The sequence below is a fragment of the Nannospalax galili genome, unplaced genomic scaffold, assembly GCF_000622305.1.
Source record: "Nannospalax galili isolate Female #2095 unplaced genomic scaffold, S.galili_v1.0 scaffold1128, whole genome shotgun sequence".
Lineage (NCBI taxonomy): Eukaryota > Metazoa > Chordata > Mammalia > Rodentia > Spalacidae > Nannospalax > Nannospalax galili.
In genome coordinates this window covers 1,423,278-1,430,344 of record NW_008358632.1, presented here as the reverse complement: position 1 = coordinate 1,430,344, position 7,067 = coordinate 1,423,278, and the positions used below count along the sequence as shown (strand labels likewise).

General features: G+C 53.8%; 1 protein-coding gene across 10 annotated transcripts in view; it reads left to right on the top strand.

Annotated features, from left to right (window-relative positions):
- The first annotated feature begins 1,739 nt into the window (after positions 1-1,739).
- The window catches only part of Mapt (microtubule associated protein tau), a 115,234-nt gene continuing 109,906 nt past the window's right edge, over positions 1,740-7,067 (top strand). For 7 of the 10 annotated variants that reach the window (XM_008821907.3, XM_008821905.3, XM_008821906.3 and 4 more), the window contains exon 1: positions 1,741-1,880. The gene's annotated coding sequence lies outside the window, so the exon portion shown is untranslated. Of the gene's footprint in view, positions 1,881-7,067 lie in introns of all 10 variants that reach the window. The other 3 variants (XM_008821901.3, XM_008821899.3, XM_008821908.2) reach the window with 1 other exon arrangement.

Here is a 7,067-nt window from a genome sequence, read left to right as displayed (position 1 = left end):
CCAGCTAGCGACAGAGTGAGAGAGAGATAAAGCTGATCCTGTGGGAGGAGTTGAATGCTGGACCAAGGAATTTAAGTCCATCCAGTTGGAAAATGATAGGCATTTTTGAGCAAGAAACTGCCATGACTGAAAGGTTCCTGTCTGAAGATGATCTGACCAGCCCAGTGGTGGGCTGATAGACAGGAAAATCAAAAGCAGGTAAACCAGTAAGACCCTAGATGTCCAGAATCAAGGAGGAGTCTTCAAGGAGGGTGGTGAGTTCGAACAACAGCCAGGCCAGGTCCAGAAATTCAGAACCTGAGGCTACGAAATTACCCCCACTACCCAGAGTTCCCCCAAATAATAACAGTAATTAACCCTGTATGAAGAAAACATTTTCACACACCGGGAAGCAGAAACAGGTGGGTCTCCTTGAGCTTGAGGCAGCCTGGTCTACGTTGCAAGCTCCAGGCCAGTCAGCATTACATGATGAAAGACAGAAAGACAGAAAGAAAACATTTTTGTGGTGCTAAGAAATGGAACCCAAGGCCTTTCACATATTAGGCAAGTGCTTATTTATTTACTCTCACTCTGTAACCTAGGCTGGAATTTACAATGTAGTCCAAGCTGGCCTTGAATTCATGGTGATCCTTCTGCCTTAGCCTCCTGAATGCTGGGATTACAGATATGAGGCACCAGTACAACACTGGATTTTTTAAAACAAAAGAATAAAAGTCATACAAATTAAAGCTTCAAGACAAGTTTCCCTCTCTTTCAGGAGATAGCTGCCCCTCCCCCTCACAACCTCCCAATGCCTGGGCTTCAAGAGCATTGGGGAGGAAAGGAACCTAAGACGAAGTCGTGGGCCAGGCCCTGGGCGCTGGAAGAAAGGCTAACGGTGGTCAGTTTCCACCTGAAGCCTGACATCCAGGTGGCCATCTCCAGCAGGCACCTAAAAATTCAGATCTCAGGCTGTACTTACAGTACAAAGGTGTTTCAACAAATGTGATAAAAATAACTCCATGTGCAAATGCTTTGCAATGTGATAAGCACATTAGAACTTAACTAATTTAAGATTTTCCCTCCCTAGAGTCACGGTTAGATACCTAATAGGTAGGTCCCAACGCTCCTGAATTAAAAAATAAATTCACGAAAGCGCTAAACCAATGTTTCAAGACGATTTGCAAGGAAATAATTCACTTTGGCCAATAATAACTAAAAAGGTAGAAAGAAAGCAAGGAAAAAGAAAGCGGCCCGGTAGGCAAGTGGTCTCCAGTTCGAGGACTGAATTTAGGGAGGCTTGCGGGCGCCTCGAGATGCGGGCTGCACTGCCTGGGGCGACAGCATGGGCCAACTCTCTCCAAGATAAGACATGGAGGAGGCCGAAGGAAAGCAGCTGATGACTTGCACTACCCCCAACCCGCCTCGCCCCGACCCCGCTGGGCCCGAGGGAGGAGACCCCGCGGTAAGACAAAGGCGGTGCGGGGCCCGGAGTGCGCGTGCGCCACGGAGCGCGCGTGCGCGCGGCGATCAGCGCCTCGGCCCCAGGCGAGGCGGGAGTGGGATCCGGGAAGAGCAGCGCGCGGGGGCAGCCAGCCAGCCAGCGGGCGCGGGGAGGACAGAGCCGTGGGGCGCTCGCGCGCGCCCACTGGCGGCCGGAGGGGAAAGCGCCCGCGAAGGCCTCCCTCTTGGGAGCTTCGCGCGCCCGCCGCTCGCGCCTGCGCCGCCCGCCGGCCTCGGGAACGCGCTCTCTCGCCGGCGCGCGCACTCCCAGTCTCCGCCACCCACCAGCGCCGGCACCAGCAGCAGAGCCGCCGCCACCGCCCACCTTCTGCCGCCGCCGCCACAGCCACCTTCTCCTCCACTCTCCTCTTCTGTCCTCGCCTTCTGTCGACTATCAGGTAAGCTCCAAGGCTCTGCCATCCGGTCCCCGCCTGTCCCTGTGCGCCACCCTCCTGCCGCCCCTCGCCCCAGAAGTGGGTTTAGGGCGCTGAGCATCGTTCGGGCGCAACGGCGCCCCTCGCGCCGGGGAGCTGGGACCAGGGCGGTCTGGGAAGCAACACGAGCTAGAGATGCATGCACGCTGGCGAAAGCGTGTGTCTGTGTGTGATGGGAATCCGCACCACTCGCTTCGCGGAAACGAGGAGGGGGGCTGTGCCCGCAGGGTGGGGCGCGGACGGCAGTGACCTAGGGGAGGAGGCTGCTCAGCACTCTGGATCTCAGCCTCTTACCGCAATGGGCGTGGGTCTCTGTGTGTGCAGGAGGGTCCAATGTCGACCCCCGAAACCGAACCTGAAATCTGTGCCCCTGGTTGTCATCAGCCCTAAGGAAGATGGGGATCAGGTTCTAGAGAAGATGACTCCGTCTTTACCTCTCTGTACACCTCCCTGGCAGCGGATCCCACGGGGCCTTTACTGCCCCTGATTTAAAGCGATGGCCCATCCCCTCCCCTTTTCCTCCTTCAGAAACCCGCAGGGGACATTTGGGGGCTGGGAGGAATCGGGGAGATGGGGAGGGGTCCAGGCGCCGTCACTTTAGCTGCCCTTCCCCCTGCGCGCGCTTGGTACAGAGACAGGGGCAGCGCCGTGCCCGAGAGAAGCTAGAGCGTGGATCCCGATGTGGAAGCTGGGAAAGGCAGGGGTCACCTGGCATGGCCATGTTAGCCGACTCAGCGGCCGCGGCTGCGGGCTCCAGGGCTCACACAGCCGCAGCGGGGCACAGACCAGCGCCGGGGCTGCAGGTGCATTTCGGGGCGGGTTCCTTTCTCTGCGTTCGGGGCCCGGCGCCCGCCCGGCACGTGCGCTCCCTGCGGGAGGCGCGGGCTGGCGCGCAGGACTCGCCCCTCACTGCGGCAGTGGGTGTGGACCTGGATGGGCGAGGAGGGGGAGAGTAGAACGTGCCTCCTCCCACCCCCACCCCTCCCCCGTTTTTTCCCCCTCTGAACGCGAGGTGCCATCTTTTTGCAGCGTGTCACGTCTTTACCGTGCCATGCCAAGACCGGTGGCCTGGCTTTGGAGGACATGGCAGCGATTGGCATTAAAGAGCAGGGGTGATGAGCGCGGAAATCTTGACGTTTTGCTTCTGTCGGTGTGAGCACTCTGGGCGTTCACCCCGGGTCTTCTAAGGGACCGTTGCTTTGTTTGTAGAGGTTGTGTGATCTGCGATGTGCGCTCCCAGCCCTGGTTTTTGGCTTTCATTCAATGAGGGTATTTACCTAAGCATGCTTCTGCAACTCCTTTTTTTCTGCTCATCATTTCAGACCCTTTGTTGAATCTCCGGGCTTGCTGGGGTCCAGTCTCGGCCCCCAGGGCACGCGTGGGACGGGCGTGACCCCTTGCAGCCTTGTCCCCACCCCACCCCCATCCCCCGTTCGGCCCAGAGCCAGGAAGGGTTAGCTGGACCACAGAGATGGGATTCGAGGTAACCTCTGGTGGCTCAGAGGAACCACGCCCATCTCTACACCTAGAGCTTGCTGGGGACCGCACTCCAGGTTTCCCAGCCCGGGGAGGTGAGGCTCCCACCCCACACTTTGAGCCCTGTTGCTTCTCCCCGCAGGAGAGTGTGAGGAGAGGGCGAGGTTCCCTGGGGATGCTGCGGCCACACCCATCTCTCCCAAACTACTGGGGGGGGGGAATCCGGTGGGGGTTGCCATGGGAACCACTGGAGCCAGAGGCGGAACCTCTGGGCGTTGCCCCGCCCCTCACCCCACGGAGATTCAGAACCCAGGGGTAATCTGACTGGTGCCAGGTCGTCCAACTGGAGGGCGCGGGACCTGAGCCTCGTTATCATGGGCTCTGGCGACTGCCGCTACCCAGATAGGCGTCCCTAGTGTGTTTTCATTATAGGCATACCGATTAATATTGTTTTATTAATATCATTTAAATAGGGGGGACTTTGACGTAAAAGTAGGAATTTACTACCGCCCTTGAAACCAAGAAGGCATGGAAAGTGAACAGACCCAGCCTCGCTGTCTGTTCCCCAGTAAGGGTGGTCCTCAGGTTTTCTGTCATTGAAAACTGGTGCGGGTGCGCAGTTCTGAGACTGCGGAGCACCTTAAGGACTGAACCGTCCTTGTGGACCGCCCAGGTGGATCTGAATTACAGAGAATGTCTTGGCTTGGGGTGGAAAGCCCTCTCCGGGACATGCTGGAGCTCTTAGCTCTGAGCTCTGAGCCTGTGCGCTGCGCGGCGATTACGGGTGCCTGTGCCTGCCCCGCGCGGACTGCCAAGCAGCTGAAGGATGGATTCAAATATGACCCAGCACTGGCCCTGAGACACACTGGGCTCAGGATTCGTAATCCAGAGAAAGCCAGGCATTTGGGGATGGATGTGGAAAGGGAAGCCCAGGACCAACATTGTTTATTACAGCCCCTCAGGCAGAGGTGTGACTGTCTGTGGATGGGAGAGATCGGCTTGGGGGAGCACATTTCGCCCAATGCAGAAACAAAGCACAGGCCACAACGCCTCCGAATTAGCTCCACTGTGTTGGTGGTCTGGTGAGGTACCGTGATCGCCAAGGCCTCTGCTGTTAATGAAAGCTCCTTGAGGCTGCTAGATGGCCTTCTGCAAAGACTGCGAAGGCCTTGGTTCTGTGCTTGTTCTAAAGAATCGGTTTCACTCCAGAACCCAGAGAGGAATGCTGCGTTTGGGCCAACGCCCCGACTGTGGAGCGTTGAGTCAGACCCGCGCATCAAAAAACTAAACGGGCGCATCAAAAAACTAAACGTATCCAAGGACCAAGGATTCCACCCACTATCTCCAGCAAGTGGGAGAGCTCTTTTACGCCCCTCCACACTCGACTCAGACTCAGCCTCTGGCCCTCAGCAAATTGTTACTCTTAAGTCTGGGTTTCCTGCTGGTTCCCTTTGGGATGCATGATGGGGCCTAGGAGAGAAACTGAATATTCCCTCCAGATCACTGAGTTCGGCAAGGTCCCTGCCCGGCCCCTTCAACTGACAGGTCCCACAGCGGATGGAATTATCTCACCTATCTTAGTAAATTCTGCAGTTATTTCTGAGATGCCATCTTGTCTGTAATGATGCTGCTTCTGTGTAATGATGCTGCTTGTGTTTGCCACATAAGAGGTGCTTACCCACTCCCCATCTGCAAAGCTTCTCTAAATAAATGGATAGCTAGCTAAATGCACCACCCCTCCCCCAGCTCCCAAACCGCTGCAGGGATTGCTGAAGCTAATCCATTCCTCCACCATCATTTGGCTCCCTAGCAGATGTATATGCACCAGTAACATGGCTTGGCTCTTGGGTTCACCTTTGGATGACTTGGATATTTGTTAGCTTTGCTGCTTTTTGAATGAGTGAAAGTCCATGGTTGTGTTGTCTCTACCCAACACAGACCTTGTCTGCACACTCCCTTGGTGGTAGAAGGGTGTGGCTTTTAAAGTGGCTTCTAGTGTCAGGCACTGTTCCCCAGAGAGGAACAAAAGAAACAGATAATGCCCAGGAATTGCAAGAAGAAAACTTAGAATTGATTTGATTGAGGAAATGCCAGGCTTATCCCCTCCTGGGGAAAGGAACCCTTGTGTTGGACATGCCCTTTGACCCACACGTCCTTGGAGCTCAAGATCAGCCAGTGGATATGAGAGGACTGTGGTGTCCTTGTGTAGACTGATTTTTCTTTCTGCCTTTTTAACATTTACTCCTGCAGCTCATTTGTTGGAAACTTTCAGAAACTGTTCTGTTCCACCTTCCCTCAGCATTATGAACATGGCTTTTGTGGCTTCCTGGCTGTGTGTATGAATATGCATTACTTTTCCAGTTGAACATGTGAACCTTTCCAACTGGGCCTTGTCTTCCATTTTAGTTAATGTCTTCCTTGCTCTCTCCCTTTGAAAAGGAATCATTCCAAATACTTGTAATATTTTGTTATTTTTATTTTATGTGTATGAGTGTTATGCCTGCATTTGTATAAGTGAACCTGCATCATGCAGTGCCCACAAAGGCCAGAAAACTTGCATCAGATCCCCTGGAACTGGAGTTACAGATGGTTGTTAGCCACCATGTGGGTGCTGGGAATCAAACCTGCAAGAGCAGTCAGTGCTTTTAACCACTGAGCCATCTCTCCAACTCCCCCCACCCCCCAAAAGAGATTTTTTTAAAAATACCCTTTGAGGTCTAATATAGAACTAGACATACAATAGGTGTTTGGTCCATGCTCATTTAACAAATAAATAGATAAAATGGAGAGCTTGAGTTCAACAGGGTGCCAAAGAGAAAGCAGAATAGGGGAGTGAATATTCAAGGTCACAGCATCTGGGAAGCTTAAGGACAATGTGTTTTGTATTTCCAAATGACACCCAAACAGCTGCCTGTGCTCTGCTGCACTTCCTTGCTCTGCTTTAGGTCTTGTTGGTTAGAAAGGGAAGAAGAGAGAAGAGGGGAGGTTCCACAGTCTGCCTGCCTACCTGCTGTGGAGCAGCCATGTTCCTCCCAGAGGTGACTGGGATGGAAGTGGGGAATCTCTCTCTCTCTCTCTCTCTCTCTCTCTCTCTGATCCCTCCTTTCCCCTCACCCTGCTTTTCATCAACCACTTCAGCTCCCTTATTTCTTCATACCCCTACAAACACCCCCTGGCTATGCCTCAGTTAGAGGTACCTGGAACAGTGAAGGGAAAGGACAATCCCAGTCCCCAGTGGGGCTGTATAGGGAGATAAGCCTGCTGACTGGGACCTGGCTTTTTTTCTGCAAGCCTCAGCAGTCCAGAGTGGGATGACTGAGGTGTCTGAAGAATAGTTGGGGAAGGAGACTGATACTTATGGGTAGAAGCCAGAGATGCTGCTAAGGCACTGGACAGTCCCCAGATGTGACCAGTGCTGGGATAGAGAAGCCCTGCTGAAGAAAGAGCTTCTTGGCATATTTAACTCAGTTACATCTATTGAGTATCTTCTAGGAGGGCTACATGCTGCTGGGAATGACCTCAACCCTTACAACTACATAATAGGAACTGTTACCATCGCTTACATTGGGAAACTGAAGCCCAGAGAGGCCTCATAACCAATGAAGGTCACACAGGCCATAAGAGGTGCTCAGGCACACAGGTTTTTTGGTTTGGTGTGGGTTTTGGGGTTTTTTT